Source organism: Bufo bufo, chromosome 3, assembly GCF_905171765.1.
Source record: "Bufo bufo chromosome 3, aBufBuf1.1, whole genome shotgun sequence".
In the NCBI taxonomy this organism is placed as follows: Eukaryota; Metazoa; Chordata; class Amphibia; order Anura; family Bufonidae; genus Bufo; species Bufo bufo.
In genome coordinates this window covers 23023942-23046518 of record NC_053391.1, presented here as the reverse complement: position 1 = coordinate 23046518, position 22577 = coordinate 23023942, and the positions used below count along the sequence as shown (strand labels likewise).

Here is a 22577-nt window from a genome sequence, read left to right as displayed (position 1 = left end):
GGGGAGCATTGCGGGCGGACGTGCGGAGGAACGGACGGCAGTTGGGGTTCGACCCGGCTGACATGCAAGTGCGCTGGATTGGCATACGGGGCCTGTTGTGGGGTAGGGTGCTTCCGGAATTTCATGCTTCAGTTTCGTTAGATAGGTCACCTGATATTGTTGTATTGCACGTTGGGGGGAATGACCTGGGTGTTCGCAGTACTAGGGAGGTGATTCGTGATATGAAGCTGGATCTTCTGCGTTTGTGGTCGGATGTTCCGGGTGTGTTGGTGGTTTGGTCCGAGGTGGTGGCTCGGAGAGTCTGGCGTTTTGCGAGGTCGGTTGACCGGCTTAACAAGGCCCGGGCTAAACTTAATAGGGAGGTTGGACGTTTTGTGAGGCGCCATGGTGGAATTGTGGTGCGGCACCGGGAGCTGGAGGCGGCATCGCCTCAGTTCCTTAGGTCTGATGGTGTTCACCTGAATGAGGTGGGTATTGACATGTGGGCCTTAGGGATTCAGGAGGGTCTGGAGACGGCTTTTCGGGTGTGGCAGGACTCCCATAGGTGAGGTTTCTCCTATGGTCGTTCGTGGCGTGGTAATGGAGGGTCCTGGAAGGCAATGATAGGTTTAAGAGGTGCATGCCAAGGTGGAGTGTGCATCTCAGGAGGTTTGGTAAGCTTGTGCATGGGGCTCCTGTTGGGCAGATGGGCCTACAGGGGAGACTAATTACAGTTGGAGTATTCGGTGCTCTCGGGTCGGTGACCGCGGCCGAGGGTAAGGCGATATTACAAGTGGAGGTGAATGGTGGAGAACACAGCTTACCTGTTGCCTTCTAGGATCCTATTCAATGGTTCAGATGTTATGGTAATTGTTATGGTAATTGATATGTTATGCGTGTTATTACGTATTTCTGTGAAGTGATAATTAATGTTGTTGAATAAATTGGCCGAGAAGGCTCTTTTCCCAAGAAGATGTCTCTGTGTGTTAATTGGGGAACAGGAAGGGGCGGTAAGGTAGACGGGTGGTTTATGGCCTGAGTATCTTCCATCCTTTAAGTCATATAAAAGTCTTTATATTAAGAGAACGGCGGCAGGCAGGGAGATATAAGGCATACTGTTATGTACTGCGGACATTATCACATCGCTAATGTCAGTCAGCTATATAACGTTATTTCTCATGGCAGAAACCCTTTACGTGATTGGTCTTTTAAGGAGTGTAGTGGGGATAGTTTATTTTAACCCATTCTGTGTCACATATAGAAGAATATTGATTTGAAACCCTCTTAAAAAAATTAACTCTTTAAACGGTTTGTATACACTAATTTCTGAGACCGGCAGGACCTTTTGTTGGTGATGCTACTTACCTGATCCCCAGTGCCGGGTCCCAGTTCGTTTGCTCACCAGCTTCCCTTCATAAAAACGTCCTGTTCGACGCCGTTACAGCCAATAACTGATCACCGCTTTCCTTGCATTATGTTAAATGGTCATGTGAGGCAAAGGGAGCAGATCTCCACTGTGGCCAGTGATTGGCTGCAGCGGTATCAAGATAAAAGTTTTATGGAGAAACACAAGACAAGCAGCGAAAGCCTGGAAGCGAATGAGCCAAGGCCCAGCACCTAGGGATCAAAGAAGCATGATCACCAACGTGAATCTGTATGTCTGAGAGGTCATTGAAATTGGTGCACAACCCGTTAAACTGTATGGGCTGTAGCCTAGGAAGCCTCATGCTCCTAAGAAACCCAGTTTATTTATTTATTTATTTTTGGAACACTACAGTAGCCATGTGGGTGAGAATGAGTGGAGGAACAGTGAGGGGGTGTAATGAAGTACAGTGAGCTTTAAGATTGATGGGGTTAGAAGAACGAATCAAAAGGAGGGACATATGGGCAACTACACAAGGTAAGACATCTTTTTTTTTATTATACCATAATTATATGTATTTTAAATTTGGCCACTAAAAATTTCATTGGGCTCCTAAATTATTCAGGTTAGGAGCTCCTTCATATTTATTTGGTCTTGAGCACTAGATCTGCGTTGATCGCGGCACCTGAGGGGTTAAATGACGGACACGACACAATCTCCGCTCCCTGTCAGGTCAGACACATCCCCTCAGGCATTATGACCTACAGCATTAAAAAACAAATTCGACCATGGGTGTCCCTGCCATGACGGTGACCACTAAAGTGTTGCGGCTACATATAGGGACTACCAAATATACATGTGACTTGGATGAGCTCACCAAATAAGAAGGAAAAAACTGAAAGCTCATAAACATCCAATTTATGAAAAAATACTTTATTATTACATATTAAATAATGTATATAGTACCATTAAAAAAGGAGGGTGGGGAACAGGAAAAACACCATCCCGGCATAATACAGACCATCAGTTGCATTATATGATAATGGATTTTAACGGTGAGCCCACAAAAATAAATGACATGAAAAAACAGCAAATTTCAACAGACGAAGGCACGCCGAAACGTGCGTCGGGGTAACGCCATCCCGGCACTCAGACCCTATTATCTTTAGGTGAGTCTCTTGCATTTAAGTACTGTGTAGAGTATTAGGCCCCTTGCAGACGAGCGTGTCCGGATTAGGTCCGGATGCGTGCCGGGGCATTGCGGCAAACCCGCGCGAGTAGGTACGCAATCACAGAAGTTCAGGTTTGGGTTAGTTGTAGTGTAGATTGTATTATTTTCCCTTATAACAATGTTATAAGGGAAAATATGGCATTCTGAATACAGAATGCATAGTACAATAAGGCTGGAGGGGTTAAAAAAATAAAATTAAAAATTAACTCACCCTAATCCACTTGTTCGCGCAGCCGGCATCTCTTCTGTCTTCATCTGTGAGCAAAAGGACTTTTGATGACGTCACAGCGTTCATCACATGGCCCATCACATGATCCATCACCATGGTGATGGATCATGTGATGAGCGTAGTGACGTCATCAAAGGTCCTATTGCTCACAGATGAAGACAGAAGAGATGCCGTCTGCGCAAACAAGTGGATTAAGGTAAGTTAAACTATTATTATTTTTATTTTTTTATTCCTCCAGCCTTATTGTGCTTATCATTCTGTATTCAGAATGCTATTATTTCCCCTTATAACCATGTTATAAGGGGAAATAATAATAATCGGGTCCCCATCCCGATCGTCAACTAGCAACCGTGCCTGAAAATCGCACCGCATCTGCACTTGTTTGCGGATGCTTGCGATTTTCACGCAACCCCATTCACTTCTATGGGGCCTGCGTTGCGTGAAAAACGCTGAATATAGAGCATGCTGCGATTTTCACGCACGCAACGCACAAGTGATGCGTGAAAATCCCCGCTCGTGTGCACAGCCCCATAGAAATGAATGGGTCAGGATTGAGTGCGGGTGCAATGCATTAAATTCACGCATTGCACCCGCTCGGAATACTCGCCCATGTGAAAGGGGCCTTAATCTGTTTGTAGGACCCCAGGCTTTATTGTGATTTAGATGGCATATACTCTAGCCACCAGGTGTTTACACCATAGGGTGTCTTTCATGAGGACTTTTGCAGTCTCTGGCTGTATTGCCATTTGCTGTTTTTTCATGTCATTTATTTTTGTGGGCTCACCGTTAAAATCCATTATCATATAATGGAACTGATGAATTTTCTGACTGTATGCACTTTACTTGGATTTAATGGTCTGTATTATGCCGGGATGGTGTTTTTCCTGTTCCCCGCCCTCATTTTTTAATGGTACTATAAACATTATTTAATATGTAATAATGAAGTATTTTTTCATAAATTGGATAATTATGAGCTTCAGTTTTTTCAGTTTTTAGCTTCTTATTATGACGTACAGTTACATCATTATAAGCGAAGGGGATAAAAGCCCAGACAACTCCTTTAATTTACAGCCAAAGAATTTCCCACATTTTGTATATTAAATAGGCTTCTCTCCTGTGTGAGTTTTCAGGTGTCTCACTAAACTACTTCCCACATTCTGAGCATGAAAATGGCTTCTCTCCTGTGTGAGTTTTCTGATGTCGAATAAGATGTGATTTCTGACTAAAACACTTTTCACATTCGGGACATGAAAATCCCTTCTCTCCGGTGTGAATTCTCTGATGTTGCACAAGAATTGTTTTCTGACTAAAACACTTCCCACATTCAGAACATGAAAATCCCTTCTCTCCTGTGTGAATTCTCTGATGTTTCACAAGACTTGTTTTCTGACTAAAACACTTCCCACATTCAGAACATGAAAATCCCTTCTCTCCCGTGTGAATTCTCTGATGTTGCACAAGTCTTGAATTATCACTAAAACATTTCCCACATTCCAGACATGGAAATGACCGCTCTCCTGTGTGAATTCTTTGATGTATTACAAGACTTAATTTATGATTAAAACATTTCCCTCATTCTGAACATGAATATGGCTGCTCCCCAGTATGAGTTCTCAGGTGTATCTTAAGATAATCTTGACTCTTAAAACACTTCCCACATTCCAAACATGAAAATGGCTTCTCTCCTGTGTGAGTTTTCTGATGTTTAACAAGATGTGATTTCTGACTAAAACAGTTCCCGCATTCTGAACATGAAAATGGCTTCTCCCCTGTGTGAGTTTTCTCATGTACAACAAGATGTGATTTCTGACTAAAACAGTTCCCGCATTCTGAACATGAAAATGGCTTCTTCCCTTTGTGAGTTTTCTGATGTTCAACAAGATGTGATTTCTGCCAAAAACACCTCAAACATTCTGAACATGAAAATGGCTTCTCCCCTTTGTGAGTTTTCTGATGTTCAACAAGATGTGATTTCTGCCAAAAACACCTCAAACATTCTGAACATGAATATGGCTTCTCTCCTGTGTGATTTCTCTGATTTTCAGCAACACTTGATATCACATTAAAAGTTTTTTCTCTTTCAGAACATGACGGTTCATCTTTCTGAATTTCTTTGTGCACAGAAAGATTTGCATTATTTTCAAAATCTTTTCCATATTCAAAATTTGCAGACATCTCACTCAGATTGTGTCCAGTTCTATTAGTGCTAATTTAGGATTGATTACCTTCTATTTAATAAGAAGGACATAGAATTAGATGACCTTGGGAGCCTTTTATCCGGTCTTCACCTGGAGAAAGAAAAATGTTATAAGAAAAAAGGTTCTCTTTTTCCTCGAGTTCGGGAAATGTTTTTTACAGCACAAATGAATTTATGAAGTTATTACGTAAAGTTTCGCGAGACTTTGCAAAGCAATAACTTCGGCTCAACTGAGCCAATGCTCCGTACAGTATTAGAACGACGTATTATGCAAATCGACTTCGGATGTTTCATCTGAAGTCGATTCGCTCATCCCTATACACAGCATTTACCGCAGCCAGTACGCCAGAGCAACCAATGTGAGGAAACATGGCAACTCATGTCACAGTGAACAACACGATGACACTACCATTATAAAAAATGAGAGGAATCTAGTAATACAATTATAATAAAGTAATATGTCAGTATTCTCTATCATTTTATTTAATTAATTGTGGGAGATGAGGAGTTACAGATTGGTACATGGATCCCAACAGCCCATAGAGACTGGCACATGGACCCAGGTGGAGAAATGAGTCTTTGACACATTTTTCTTATGGGAAAATCTCTAGAATCTGTTTTCTGATTTGCATTGTTTCTCTATGACATTTTATACACATTTTATATCAGATAGGTCTAGTGCCAGGAATATGATGGAAAATAAATGAATTATTAATAATCATAGTAATAATAATCACCATGATGCTCTTTTAACAATTTACTTTATTCCTCCTTTTAATATAGTTCCAAACTATAAGATTGTCCTCCAGTCGCTCATTTACATAATAATGAATTTATTCAAGTCATAAGGACACAAAAAAGCTTCAAAAGACATTCTGGACGGCTTTATGACACTTCTAAGCTTGTGTGTAATAGATGACTTTGGGGTGATATTTACTATATTCTGTACTGACTGCTTTCTGTATAGAGACCTTTATTATATTACTATGTACAGATAACTATAGAGGTGCTGGAAATAAAAGTATCTACGGTGAAAATAACGTATTGACAAATCAGACACCAATTAAAGATTCCCCCTGTCAGTAATCTTCTTTCCTCCTATTATTGATGCTTTGGAGCGGTCCAGTGATGGCAGCCAGGATCGGTGATTGTCCGTGTTCCCGGCTCAGTTACAGGTATGTACCATCACATGTATGGACACTGCGTGTACAATTACTTACACACTACTGTGCGGACAATCACCAGTCACTGCTGCCATCACTGAACCTCCAGGAAAGGGTCCATTCACACGTCCGCATTTTCGTTCCGCTTTTTGCGGAACGGAATTGCGGACCCATTCATTTCTATGGGACCTGGAATTGCGGATCCGCACTTCCGGGTCCGCAATTCCGTTCCCGAAAAATATAGAACATGTCCTATTCTTGTCCGCATTTTCGGACAAGAATAGGCATTTTCTATTAAGTGCTGGCGATGTGCGGACCGCAAAATGCGGAATGCACATCGCCGATGTCCGTTTTTTGCGGATGCACACACACGGACGTGTGAATGCAGCCAAAGAGTTATTCCCATTGTAAGAATTTCCTCCCTCTTACTGGGTCTGATTCTAAGGTTCAGGGCAAGAATTGGAATACAAGAAGAAGTGTAGAAAATGTGTATTGTAAATGGTGGAAAATCAGTGTCCAGTTATGATGGGAGTTATATGGAGTTCTACATGGAGATATACACAGGAGACATTACAGAGACACATTGTCCTTATACACAGCATATATTACAATATCTCATAATTCCTTCCACTTAGGCCTCTTGCACACAACCGTATGGCTTTTTCAGTATTTTGCGGTCCGCAAAAAATACGGATGACGTCCGTGTGCATTCCGTTTTTTGCGGAACAGAACAGCTGGCCCCTGATAGAACAGTACTATCCATGTCTGTTATGCGGACAATAATAGGACATGTTCTATCTTTTAACGGAATGGAAAAATGTAAATACGGAAACAGAAGGCATACGGAGTACCTTCCGTTACTTTTTTTTGTTTTGGGCAGATCCATTTAAATGAACATACGGAACGCAAAAAACAGAACGGAAACGGAAAAAAAAAAACTTTTGTGTGCAAGAGGCCTTACAGTCAGTTCAGTGATACTTACCAGACATGGACCCTCCACACACTCAGGACTTGATCTCCAGTCAGTGTCTTCTCCTCAGCAAGTTAGTGATCTGAATAAATTCCCTTGGTGAATTCTAGCATTCTGAGTCATGCTTGGGTCTTTTATACCCCTTTGGTGGCTATAGCTATCTGCTCCTTCTCCTCCCCCCAGGAGATGCCCAGTCCTACCTTTATAATCAGTGAAACTTAGGATCATCAGATCTGGCTTCCCTCATTACAATACACAATGGAAGAATAATGGTGCCACCTCCTCATCAACCAGTTTAGCATTTTCTGGCCTCCTGAGATGGTCCTTCATTTACACATTGTATTTTCAGAGTAGAGACCTATTGTTCACACTCCTATTTAGCATCTGTAAGAGATTCCTGGGATACTCCGAGACCTTTTCATGTGAGAATCAGTGTAAACAATGAGCATTTTACATCCTGATGAGATACATTCCATCCAGACCTACAACCACATGACTCTCCATCTATAATTCACATATATGAAAGTCTCTATTTAAAGATGAACAAAGGTCCTATTCTTTACTGTCTTATGCAGATCATGGACGTTTTGAAGTTAATATGTCCACACTGTGCACAAGGACGGTATAAATGTTTTGTGGATCAGTGGTTTGCGGACCGAAAAACCGTCATGGTCGTGTGCATGGGGCCTCAGAGGGAAATACCTATGTGACAACTTTACACAAGTAGTATAGACAAACCGCTCACTTTCCTTACAATTCTGGATTGGGTGCTCTAGTCTCAAATTGATTCACTCAAATCAACAAAGGCGTAATAAAAAGTATATATTTTGTAGTATGAGACTGGCACTCCCTCGCATGGAAATAGAGCAATAGTAATAGTGTTGTTACACAATATTTAATTGGCAAAATATATTAAAATACAACATCACAATACAATATTAAAATAACAATCGCTGCATCGGAGACAATATCAGTCCCTAAAATACCTAAAATCTAAAACTTCAATAAAAACTCTAAAAAAGTCCAAAAAGAAGGGGACCATACGTCCTGAATGTGCAAAAATATTGCAAGCCAAAAGTGTCAGTCTTTTCCTTATAATAGTATTGGCATTCCTTTCTTGTATGCAATATAACATGCAAAATCCATGCAAGGCACCTTTTCAAATATTCGGAATTGTCCGATATAAATATTCAATAAAGTATCCAATCGGACACCAAGTTGTTACTCACAGGTGAATGTCGATTATCCTGCAGTCCCAAAATTCAATCCTTTCGATTTTTACTCACGGTATTTATTCACATGGTTCTCAGTGATTAGCGTCCCACCTGGTTCGTTCGTCTCTGGTCCCTCCCGATCGTTATCCACAAATCTCAGATCCGGTTATACGATCAGGGTGTAATATCGCCAGAGGTGAACTTAAACTTGTACTGACCAGTTTGAATGGCTGAAAATCCGGGTCTTTATCTTTGGAGCCCTCCAATTTCTTTGTGTATCTCTGGATATTAGTAGCCGAACTTCCAGTGGGGGTCACTTGTTGGGACTGCAGGATAATCGACATTCACCTGTGAGTAACAACTTGGTGTCCGATTGGATACTTTATTGAATATTTATATCGGACAATTCCGAATATTTGAAAAGGTGCCTTGCATGGATTTTGCATGTTATATTGCATACAAGAAAGGAATGCCAATACTATTATAAGGAATAGACTGACACTTTTGGCTTGCAATATTTTTGCACATTCAGAACGTATGGTCCCCTTCTTTTTGGACTTTTTTTTAGAGTTTTTATTGAAGTTTTAGATTTTAGGTATTTTAGGGACTGATATTGTCTCCGATGCAGCGATTGTTATTTTAATATTGTATTGTGATGTTGTATTTTAATATATTTTGCCAATTAAATATTGTGTAACAACACTATTACTATTGCTCTATTTCCATGCGAGGGAGTGCCAGTCTCATACTACATAATATAAACTTTACACAAGTATTTATTGTTATTAAGGGTGTCAGGATGCTACTTTTAAGTTGTAACTGATATGATTTGGTGCTGGGTCTGTTAGTACATCCAGTAATTTACTCAATTGGCTAACTGTAGATATGGTCCAAGATAAGTTAGATTGGATAACACCCAAGAGTGCTTAAAGAGCTCAGTTCAATGATTGATGTGCCCCTGTTTATAATTTTTAAGGATTCTCTAGGTACTGCTACAGTGCCAAGTGATTGGTGCAAGGCAAATGTGGAGCCCATATTTATAAAAGGATCTATGCCCCTCATTGAATACCTTGGGGTGTCTTCTTTCCAAAATGGGGTCACATGTGGGGTATTTATACTGCCCTGGCATTTTAGGGGCCCTAAAGCGTGAGAAGAAGTCTGGGATCCAAATGTCAAAAAATGCCCTCATAAAAGGAATGTGGGCCCCTTTGCGCATCTAGGTTGCAAAAAAGTGTCACACATCTGGTATCGCCGTACTCAGGAGAAGTTGGGGCAATGTGGTTTGGGGTGTCATTTTACATATACCCATGCTGGGTGAGATAAATATCTTGGTCAAATGCCAACTTTGTATAAAAAAATGGGAAAAGTTGTCTTTTGCCAAGATATTTCTCTCACCCAGCATGAGTATATGTAAAAAGACACCCCAAAACACATTGCCCAACTTCTCCAGAGTACCTTTAGGATTTCACAGGTCATTTTTTACACATTTTGATTTCAAACTACTTACCACACATTAGGGCCCCTAGAATGCCAGGGCAGTATAACTACCCCACAAGTGACCCCATTTTGAAAAGAAGATACCCCAAGGTATTCCGTGAGGGGCATGGCGAGTTCCTAAAATTTTATATTTTTTTGTCACAAGTTAGCGGAAAATGATGATTTGATTTTTTTGATTTTTTTTTCTTACAAAGTCTCATATTCCACTAACTTGTGACAAAAAAAAAAAACTTCCATGAACTCACTATGCCCATCACGAAATACCTTGGGGTGTCTTCTTTCCAAAATGGGGTCACTTGTGGGGTAGTTATACTGCCCTGGCATTCTAGGGGCCCTAATGTGTGGTAAGTAGTTTGAAATCAAAAAGTGTAAAAAATGACCTGTGAAATCCTAAAGGTGCTCTTTGGAATGTGGGCCCCTTTGCCCACCTAGGCTGCAAAAAAGTGTCACACATGTGGTATTGCCGTACTCAGAAGAAGTTGGGCAATGTGTTTTGGGGTGTTATTTTACATATACCCATGCTGGGTGAGATAAATATCTTGGTCACATGCCAACTTTGTATAAAAAAATGGGAAAAGTTGTCTTTTGCCAAGATATTTCTCTCACCCAGCATGGGTATATGTAAAATGACACCCCAAAAAACATTGCTTAACTTCTCCTGAGTACGGCAATACCACATGTGTGACACTTTTTTGCAGCCTAGGTGGGCAAAGGGGCCCACATTCCAAAGAGCACCTTTCGGATTTCACCGGCCATTTTTTACAGATTTTAATTTCAAACTACTTTGCACGCATTTGGGCCCCTAAAATGCCAGGGCAGTATAACTACCCCACAAGTGACCCCATTTTGGAAAGAAGACACCCCAAGGTATTTCGAGATGGGCATAGTGAGTTCATGGAAGTTTTTATTTTTTGTCACAAGTTAGTGGAATATGAGACTTTGTAAGAAAAAAAAAAAATCATAATTTTCCGCTAACTTGTGACAAAAAATAAAAAGTTCTATGAACTCACTATGCCCATCAGCGAATACCTTAGGGTGTCTACTTTCCAAAATGGGGTCATTTGTGGGGTGTTTGTACTGTCTGGCCATTGTAGAACTTCAGGAAACATGACAGGTGCTCAGAAAGTCAGAGCTGCTTCAAAAAGCGGAAATTCACATTTTTGTACCATAGTTTGTAAACGCTATAACTTTTACCCAAACCATTTTTTTTTTTTACCCAAACATTTTTTTTTTATCAAAGACATGTAGAACAATAAATTTAGAGAAAAAATTATATATGGATGTCGTTTTTTTTGCAACATTTTACAACTGAAAGTGAAAAATGTCATTTTTTTTGCAAAAAAATCGTTAAATTTCGACTAATAACAAAAAAAGTAAAAATGTCAGCAGCAATGAAATACCACCAAATGAAAGCTCTATTAGTGAGAAGAAAAGGAGGTAAAATTCATTTGGGTGGTAAGTTGCATGACCGAGCAATAAACCGTGAAAGTAGGGTAGGTCAGAAGTGTAAAAAGTGGCCTGGTCATTAAGGGTGTTTAAGCACTGGGGGCTGAAGTGGTTAAGTATTTACAAGAGCGTGTCATCTGATAGATATAAAAAAAACTGTTGTCAATGAGAAAAATGCAAATAGACAAAAGTTCCAACAAAATGAAAACATTGCCGCATCGGGATGTGTAGATGAGGCCGCGCCTTGTGTATCGTCTATTTGAATCCAAGACCAATCTTTTCCAAGTTATTTGCAGTCTGCAACGGGGACACTCCCCTAAAGGTTTGGAGTCGGAAGTATATACTAACCAGGAAGGTGAGCTGGATTAAGAGTGTTTTGCTGTATCGTCTACCACATTCACAGAGACGTGTGATTGTCCACACAACAATAGTGAGAGATCCTCACCTGGACATTAGCATCACAATGACAACTACTCCCATCATTTAGATACTGATTTTGCTCTCCCAGATCTACAGATACAGTTCAAAAGTTGTGGCTGGGGCAGATTTTAGCTTTTTGCTGCCTGTGGTAAAAATTGAAATAGTGTCTCCACCTTACCAAATTCTCAATGCAGCCCCTACCCCGGCCCTACTGTTAACGGTATATTTGAACTAAGGGTTCCTGCACACGACCGTTGTTCACATCCAGGCTGCATAGTTTGCGGCTCAAATTTGGACGCATTCACTTCAATGGGGCTGCAAAATATGTGCACAGCATTTAGTTTGCTGTCCTCATCCGTTGCTCCATTCCATGACCCCGCAAAAAAATAGAACATGTCCGATTCTTGTCCATTTTGCGGACAATAATAGGCATTTCTATCATGAGACGCTTTTTCCGTTCCACAAATCTGTGGAACGCACATGGCCGGCATTCATGTCTTGCAGATCTGCAATTTGCCGACCACAAAATACGGCGCGGTCGTGTGCATGAGCCGTAAGCATTACCAACAGTATGATATACCTCTTACATGCAGTGATGTCTCCTGATGCAGATGTACCATGTATTTCAGACATGTCCTAGCATTAGAATTATTTCGTACATTTTATATGTTATACATCTTCTTATATATAGTGATGGTGTTGAGTAAGGTAAAACATCTAAAGCAGAATTCAGTCCGAAGTTTAGGAAAACTTCCATTTCCAACAAATCTGAATTTCCTTGCGCTTCGTGTTGGGTATCTCCTGTATATCATTGTAATAATAATAATTACAACTTGGAACCGAACCCGAGTTCGGGAAATGTTTTTTTACAGTACAAATTAATTTATAAAGGTTATTGCGCGAAGTCTTGCTAGACTTTGCAAAGCAACAACTTCGGCTCATCTGAGCCAATACATTCTAATACTGTACAGAGCTCCTTCTCCGTACAGTGTTAGAACAAGGTTTTATGCAAATCGACTTCGGATGTTTCTGTTCTTCCTCCTCTCTGTCAGCTGGTGTAAGGAAGTAACCATCAAAGCGGCTGATAAGGAAGGAGTGATTGTCATCATGGATATGGATAAATATGTTGCGGAGATTAGGAGTCAGTTGCAGGATAGGGAAGTGTACAGACCCATTAGTATGGATCCAAAATTTGAGATTATGAGGAAGATTAAGATTTTGGTTGATAATGCTTATGCTAATGATCTTATTGATGGAAAATTGCATTCCTTTCTCATACATCAACATCCGGTAACACCAATACTGTACACGTTGCCCAAGATTTTGCTGAACCCGCCTGGATGCCCGATAGTCGTGGGGACAGACTCTGTGTTTGCTCCTGCGGCTATCGTTTTTGGATAAACTGTTGAGAACGTCAGCGACGGGGGCCGCGTCTTACGTGAGAGACACGACCAATTTCCTTAATAAATTGAGAGACATCACATTCAGTGAAGGATACAGGCTAGTGTCCTTTGACTTGGTTAGCCTATATACCAGCATTGAACATGAACAGGGTCTGGAGGTGATACAATGGGCATTGGGATCTACTAACTATCCAGCGGAGTTGTGTGAGTTTGTGTGTTCCCTGTTGGAAATTTTGTTGACATGTAATTATTTCCGCTTTGAGGAGGAGTTTTATATCAAATGTCGGGGGACCGCAATGGGGTCAAATATGGCACCAACTTATGCAAATATTTACATGACATACGTGGAACAGTCATATATATAGCCATCCGCCCTTTACTGATATGTGAGGGGTTGGATGCGGTATATCGATGACATATTTCTGATATGGTTGGGGACAGAGGTCAATTTGCAGGCATTCCATGACTTTTTGAATGACATACATGTGCAGCTTAAATTTACGAGAATGGACTCTACACAGTCTTTACAGTTCCTTGACACTGGTTTATGTGACAACTGAGGGCTTACAAACGGACCTCTAGGGATTATTACTATGAAGGGGACACAGTGGGGATTATTACTGTGAAGGGGGCACAAAGAGGGCATTACAACTGTGATGGGGCACAGATAGGGCTTTACTACTGTGAAAGGGGGACAGATAAGGCTTTACTACTGTGAAAAGGGCACAGAGGGGGTATAACTAGTTTGAGAGGGGCACAATGAGGGCATAGCTACTTTGAAGGGGGCACAATGAAGGGATAAGTACTTTAAGGGGGCACAATGTGGACATAACTACTGTGAGGGGGCACACATCTGTACAAAACTACTGTGAAGGTTGTACAATGATGGCAATACTACTGTGAGGGAGTCCGATTTTTTTTTTAAGTATGGGGGGGGGGGGGGGTGCCAGAGAAAGGACTCACCCCGGGTTCCAGACAACCTAGGCACGCGTAGAGGGTAGACGTGGCTTGGGTTCCTGCGTTTATCTCCAGCTGTCTGGCATGATTGAATCTGTGCTGTGGAGCTGAGCTGCTGGTGGAAGTGACGTTCTGGAGACATGTCGGCTAGGGACGCACACTGCTCCCGCACAGTCCACGGCTGAGAGAACTAGGCACTGGGCATGCAGATTTATTAGTGTGTTTTATAGGACTGGGTCCCCATGAGGTTAGAAGAAGCCAGAGATCGGTAAACCCTGTTAGAACATGTAGAAGCACCGGCTGTGTTGGTTTCACACCACAGTATGTCGGTGGGATCCGCCATCCTCGCCTGTGTAGGACTAACCGGGTCGCAAAGCATTATATTCATTTATGATGCTATGTAACCCTTAGAGGTCTGGAGTGTACTGGATAACACTAACATAATGCTATTCAAATAGAAGTTGATGGCAGCATTTTCTTTCAAAGATCCTTTATTAGCAGTTAGTCCATAAAACATGTACAAAAAGGTGCATAAAAAGCAGCAACGTTTCGACTAACACCGAGTCTTTATCGAGCATAAAGTTGCTCTACACACTATTTGGTTCACTAACATAATGCTGTCAGTGTTTTACAATACATCCCAGAACTGTAAGGGTTACATAGCATCATAAATCACTATAATGCAATGCGACCCCGGCAGTGCTGGGAGGTCAGTACAGAGCTCCTGCACGATCTAGAAAAGGACGGCGATGTCCGTGCCCGGCTCCTTAGGCTACTTTCACACTGTCATGGATCTGCAAAAACTCTTCCGTTCTGATAAAACAACCGCATGCATCCATCATGAACGGATTTTTCGTAAACATTCCGTTTCCGTATTTCCGTTTTTCTGTTCCGTACAAATATAGAGCTTGTCCTATATTTGGCTGTAAATCACGGGTTGTGGCTCCATTAAAGTCAATGGGTCCGCAAAAAAAACGGAATGCATATGGAAATGCATCCGTATGTCTTCCGTATCCGTTCCGTTTTTTGCTGAACCATCTATTGAAAATGTTATGCCCAGCCCAATTTTTTCTATGTAATTACTTTATACTGTTTATGCCATATTGAAAAACGGAACCGAAACGGAAACAAAAAACGGAAAAACGAAATCCGTGAAAAACGAACCGCAAAAAACTATAAAAGCCATACGTTCATGTGAACTAGGCCTAAGGCCTCTTTCACACTACCGTTTTTTTTCCGTTTTGCAGGCCGTTTTTTGCATTCCATATACGGTCTGCATACGGAACTGTTCATTTCAATGGTTCCGCAAAAAAACGGAGTGTACTCCGCATGCATTCCGTTTTCGTATTTCCATTTTTCCGTTCCGTTGAAAGATAGAACAGGAATTAATAACTTGTACAGCGCTACAATTGCGAACTAAATCGCCTCAAGGCGTACCTTTAGAAAAGGTGGGTATTGAGCTTCTTCCTGAAGGCCAGATGGTTTTCTTCTGAGCGAATCTCCGTGGGTAGAGAGTTCCATATTCGGGGTCCTAGGACTGCGAACATTAGTTCGCCTTTTGATTTGTAGCGGGTCTTGGGGATATGGAGGAGATTCTGGTTAGCTGACCGGAGGAGGCGACCTGGGGTGTAGTGACCTGGGGTGTAGAACATGTCCTATTATTGCCCGCAAATCACGTTCCGTGGCTTTATTTAAGTCAATGGGTCCGCAAAAAAAACGGAACACATACGGAAATGCATCCGTATGTCTTCTGTATCCGTTCTGTTTTTGCGGAACCATCTATTGAAAATGTTATGCCCAGCCCAATTTTTTCTATGTAATTACTGTATACTGTATATGCCATAAGGAAAAACAGAACGGAAAAACGGAACGGAAACACAATGGAAACAAAAAAAACGGAACAACGGATCCGTAAAAAACGGACCGCAAAACACTGAAATAGCCATACGGTCGTGTGAAAGAGGCCTAAATGTCCATGTCCAGCCACAGTTACACAGCGAGCAGCTCTAGAGTATGGGCAATCTTTCCTCCCTCTAGGAGCAAAGGTTTTCATTCACTGACAGGCAAGCAGAGGTGTTGAGAATAAGGCTAGTTTCACACTAGCGTTGTTGGATTCCGGCAGGAGGTTCTGTTTCCGGTACTGCCATCCGGATCCAAAAATCCGTGTGCAAACGGATTGCATTTGTTTCTTGATCCGGGGTCGGATCTGTCTGATAAATGCATTAAAAATACCGGATCCGTCTCTCTGCTGTCATCCAGAAAAACGGATCCGGTATTTATTTTTTTCACCTTTTTAAAGGTCTGCAAATGCACAGACCGAGAAACTGGATCCGTTTTACCGGAACACCTGGTACCGGATCCGGTATTAATACATTTCAATGGAAATTCATTCATTCATTCAGGCAAGTCTTCCGGGAATTTGGGCCGGAGAAGATACTACAGCTTGCTGGGGTATTTGCTCCGGCCAAATACCTTAAGAGGGACTGAACTGAAGACATCCGGATGCATCCTGAACGGATTGCTTTCCATTCAGAATGCATTAGGACAAAACTGATATGGAACTCAATACCGGAAAACTTTAACGCTAGTGTGAAAGTACCCTTAAGAGTAAAGCTCCTGAAGTATTATATTTCTATCTATTTTTTTTATCTGCTATATTATATTTTTCTAAATGTCAAAAAAATAAAATGCTCTGTCCCCATCCCACTGTCATGCTGGTCCCGTCCACACGTGACGCCGGATGTGGTCACTGGTTGCAGTGGCGACTCTCTTAAAGTGTTTCTGTCATGAGAAATAACGTTATGTAGCGATGTGCTAATGTCCGCAGTACATAACAGTATGCCTTATATCTCCCTGCCGAATACGTCACAGTGCTCGCGGCATCACGGCAGTGAGGAAGCCGGCAGCAGGAGCGCGTCCTTCACTCCCTGCGCCGAATACTAAACCAGACGGAGCAGGCGCGGGATTTACGGGACGATGAGGAGAACTCAGACGTCAAACAACTGGACATGGGCGTGCCAAAGGGCGAGTAGACCGAGCCTCTAGGTGCTGCAGCAACGCCCTAAGAGCACCTACAGGCTCATTAGCATATTATAAAAGTCGTTATATTAAGAGAACGGCGGCAGGCAGGGAGATATAAGGCATACTGTTATGTACTGCGGACATTATCACATCGCTAATGTCAGTCAGCTACATAACGTTATTTCTCATGACAGAAACCCTTTACGTGATTGGCCTTTTAAGGAGTGTAGTGGGGATAGTTTATTTTAACCCATTCTGTGTCACATATAGAAGAATATTGATTTGGAACCCCCCTAAAAAAATTAACTCTTTAAACGGTTTGTATACACTAATTTCTGAGACCGGCAGGACCTTTTGTTGGTGATCATACTTACCTGATCTCCAGTGCCGGGTCCCAGTTCGTTTCCTCACCAGCTTCCCTTCATAAAAACGTGCTGTTCGACGCCATTACAGCCAATAACTGATCACCGCTTTCCTTGCATTATGTTAAATGGTCATGTGAGGCAAAGGAAGCAGATCTCCACTGTGGCCAGTGATTGGCTGCAGCGGTATCAAGATAAAGGTTTTATGGAGAAACACAAGGCAAGCAGCGGAGGCCTGGAAGCGAATGAGCCAAGGCCCAGCACCTAGGGATCAAGGAAGCATGATCACCAACGTGAATCTGCATGTCTGAGAGGTCATTGAAATTGGTGCTTAACGATTTAAACTGTATGGGCTGTAGCCTAGGAAGCCTCATGCTCCTAAGCATCCCAGTTTATTTTTATCTTATTTTTTTATTTTTTATTTTTTTGGAACACTACAGTCGCCATGTGGGTGAGAAAGGGTGGAGGAGCAGTGAGGGGGTGTAATGAAGTACAGTGAGCCTCAAGATTGATGGGGTTAGAAGAACGAATCAAAAGGAGGGACATATGGGCAACTACACAAGGTAAGACATGTCTTTTTTTTATTATACCATAATTATATGTATTTTAAATTTGGCGACTAAAAATTTCATTGGGCTCCTAAATTATTCAGGTTAGGATCCAATGGCTCCTTGATTTTTTTTGGTCTTGAGCACTAGATCTGCGTTGATCGCGGCACCAGAGGGATTAAATGACGGACGCAACGCAATCTACGCTCCCTGTCAGGTCAGACACATCCCCTCAGGCATTATGACCTACAGCATTAAAAAACTAATTCGACCATGGGTGTCCCTGCCATGACGGTGTCCACTAAAGTGTTGCGGCTACATATAGGGACTACCAAATATACATGTGACTTGGATGAGATCACCAAATAAGAAGCAAAAAACTGAAGCTCATAAACATCCAATTTATGAAAAAATACTTTATTATTACATATTAAATAATGTATATAGTACCATAAAAATGGAGGGTGGGGAACAGGAAAAACACCATCCCGGCATAATACAGACCATCAGTTGCATTATATGATAATGGATTTTAACGGTGAGCCCACAAAAATAAATGACATAAAAAAACAGCAAATTTCAACGGACGAAGGCACGCCGAAACGTGCGTCGGGGTAACGCCATCCCGGCACTCAGACCCTATTATCTTTAGGTGAGTCTCTTGCATTTACGTACTGTGTAGAGTATTAGGCCCCTTGCAGACGAGCGTGTCCGGATTAGGTCCGGATGCGTGCCGGGGCATTGCGGCAAACCCGCGCGAGTAGGTACGCAATTACAGTCAGTTTTGACTGCGATTGCGTTCCGATGTTCAGTTTTTATCGCATGGGTGCAATGTGTTTTGCACGCGCGTGATAAAAAACCGACTGTGGTACCCAGACCCGAACTTCTTCACAGAAGTTCAGGTTTGGGTTAGTTGTAGTGTAGATTGTATTATTTTCCCTTATAATAATGTTATAAGGGAAAATAATAGCATTCTGAATACAGAATGCATAGTACAATAAGGCTGGAGGGGTTAAAAAAATATATATATTTTTTAACTCAACTTAATCCACTTGTTCGCGCAGCCGTCATCTCTTTTGTCTTCATCTGTGAGCAAAAGGACCTTTGATGACGTCACTGCATTCATCACATGGCCCATCACATGATCCATCACCATGGGGATGGATCATGTGATGAGCGTAGTGACGTCATCAAAGGTCCTATTGCTCACAGATGAAGACAGAAGAGATGCCGGCTGCGCAAACAAGTGGATTAAGGTGAGTTAAATATTTTTTTATTTTTTTTTATTCCTCCAGCCTTATTGTACTATGCATTCTGTATTCAGAATGCTATTATTTTCCCTTATAACCATGTTATAAGGGGAAATAATAATGATCGGGTCCCCATCCCGATCGTCAACTAGCAACCGCGCCTGAAAATCGCACCGCATCCGCACTTGCTTGCGGATGCTTGCGATTTTCACGCAACCCCATTTATTTCTATGGGGCCTGCGTTACGTGAAAAACGCACAAAGAGTTGCATGCTGCGATTTTCACGCAACACACAAGTGATGCGTGAAAGTCACCGCTCGTGTGCACAGCCCCATAGAAATGAATGGGTCAGGATTGAGTGCGGGTGCAATGCATTCAATTCACGCATTGCACCCGCGCGGAATACTCACCCGTGTGAAAGGGGCCTTAGTCTGTTTGTAGGACCCCAGGCTTTATTGTGATTTAGATGGCATATACTCTAGCCACCAGGTGTTTACACGACAGGGTGTCTTTCATGAGGACTTTTGCAGTCTCTGGCTGTATTGCCATTTGCTGTTTTTTCATGTCATTTATTTTTGTTGGCTCACCTTTAAAATCCATTATCATATAATGCAACTGATGAATTTTCTGACTGTATGCACTTTACTTGGATTTAGTGGTCTGCATTATGCCGGGATGGTGTTTTTCCTGTTCCCCACCCTCATTTTTTTGTGGTACTATAAACATTATTATTTTTCGCCCCATAAGACGCACTTTTTCTTCCCCCAAAATGGGGGAGAAATGCCCCTGCGTCTTATGGGGCGAATGCTTGCCGTTTTACATCGCAAGCTGCGATGTAAGAGCGAGCGGGGACTCAGGGAGGGACTGGGAGGAGGATCTGGGGGCTGGCAATAGCGGCGGGGCGGTGCAGTCAGTGTAGTATAGCCCCGCCCCGCCGCTCCGGTATACTAATATAAGATGTCATATTCATTTATTGGTTATTAAACATGTCCCCTCAGTCCTATTACTACCTTACATCCTAATCGCTTCTGTAGAATTCAGGCAGCCCAAGCCGGGCGGGCGGCAGCACTCTCGTCATGTGCCTGAATGAAGCCGGCGGCGCAGGCAAGTGACGTCAGTGAGAGACGCGCCGGCCGCCCGGCTTGAGCTGCCTGAATTCTACAGAAGCGATTAGGATGTAAGGTAGTAATAGGACTGAGGGGGCATGTTTAATAACCAATAAATGAATATAACATCTTATATTTGTATACTGGCGGCAGCGGGGGGGGGGGGGGGGGGAGGGGGGGGCGATCTGTGGATGGCACAGTTATGGGCTGGGGGGGTCTGTGGATGTCACTGTTATGGGCTGGGGGGGGGGGTCTGTGGATGGCACTGTTATGGGCTGGGGGGTCTGTGGATGGCACATATATAACAGTGCCACCCACAGATCCCCCCAGCCCATAACAGTGCCATCCGCAGATCCCCTCCTGTAACAGTGCCAGCCACAGATCCCCCCCCTGTAACAGTGCCAGCCACAGATCCCCCTGTAACAGTGTCCGTCATCCACAGATCCCCCCCATAACAGTGTCCGTCATCCACAGATCCCCCCCATAACAGTGTCCGTCATCCACAGATCCCCCCATAACAGTGTCTGTCATCCACAGATCCCCCCATAACAGTGTCTGTCATCCACAGATCCCCCCATAACAGTGTCCGTCATCCACAGATCCCCCCATAACAGTGTCAGTCATCTACAGATCCCCAGTAATAGTGCCATCCACAGACCACCATTAGTTCCAAACCCACCAAACATACAGCACACCTTTTGGTTAAAAATATTTTTTTTCTTATTTTCCTCCCCAAAAACCTAGGTGCGTCTTATAGGCCGGTGCGTCTTATAGGGCGAAAAATACGGTAATATGTAATAATGAAGTATTTTTTCATAAGTTGGATGTTTATGAGCTTCAGTTTTTTCAGTTTTTAGCTTCTTATTATGACGTACAGTTACATTATAATAAGTGAAGGGGATAAAAGCCCAGACAACCCCTTTAATTTACAGCCAAAGAATTTCCCACATTTTGTATATTAAATAGGCTTCTTTCCTGTGTGGATTTTCAGGTGTCTCACAAAACTTGATTTCTCACTAAAACACTTTCCACATTCAGTGCATGAAAATGGCTTCTCTCCTGTGTGAGTTTTCTGATGTCGAATAAGATTTGATTTCTGACTAAAACACTTTTCACATTCGGGACATGAAAATCCCTTCTCTCCTGTGTGAATTCTCTGATGTTGCACAAGAATTGTTTTATAACTAAAACATTTACCACATTCTGAACATGAAAATGGCTTCTCTCCTGTGTGAATTTTCTGATGTTGCACAAGAATTGTTTTCTGACTAAAACACTTCCCACATTCAGAACATGAAAATCCCTTCTCTCCTGTGTGAATTCTCTGATGTTTCACAAGACTTGTTTTCTGACTAAAACACTTCCCACATTCAGAACATGAAAATCCCTTCTCTCCTGTGTGAATTCTCTGATGTTGCACAAGAATTGTTTTCTGACTGAAGCATTTCTCACATTCAGGACATGGAAATGGCTTCTCTCCCGTGTGAATTCTCTGATGTTTCACAAGACTTGTTTTCTGACTAAAACACTTCCCACATACCAGACATGGAAATGGCTGCTCTCCTGTGTGAATTCTTTGATGTATTACAAGACTTAATTTATGATTAAAACATTTCCCACATTCTGAACATGAATATGGCTGCTCCCCAGTATGAGTTCTTAGGTGTATCTTAAGATAATCTTGACTCTTAAAACACTTCCCACATTCCAAACATGAAAATGGCTTCTCTCCTGTGTGAGTTTTCTGATGTTTAACAAGATGTGATTTCCGACTAAAACAGTTCCCGCATTCTGAACATGAAAATGGCTTCTCCCCTGTGTGAGTTTTCTCATGTACAACAAGATGTGATTTTCGACTAAAGCAGTTCCCGCATTCTGAACATGAAAATGGCTTCTCTCCTGTGTGAGTTTTCTGATGTTTAACAAGATGTGATTTCTGACTAAAACAGTTCCCGCATTCTGAACATGAAAATGGCTTCTCCCCTGTGTGAGTTTTCTCATGTACAACAAGATGTGATTTTCGACTAAAGCAGTTCCCGCATTCTGAACATGAAAATGGCTTCTCCCCTGTGTGAGTTTTCTGATGTTTAACAAGATGTGATTTCTGCCAAAAACACTTCAAACATTCTGAACATGAATATGGCTTCTCTCCTGTGGGATTTCTCTGATTTTCAGCAACACTTGATATCACATTAAAAGTTTTTTCTCTTTCAGAACATGA

At 42.1% G+C, this 22577-nt stretch overlaps 1 pseudogene; it reads right to left on the bottom strand.

The window, feature by feature from the left end:
* Positions 1 to 556: 556 nt before the first annotated feature.
* LOC120993580 lies at positions 557 to 21863 on the bottom strand (annotated as a pseudogene).
* Positions 21864 to 22577: the final 714 nt, after the last annotated feature.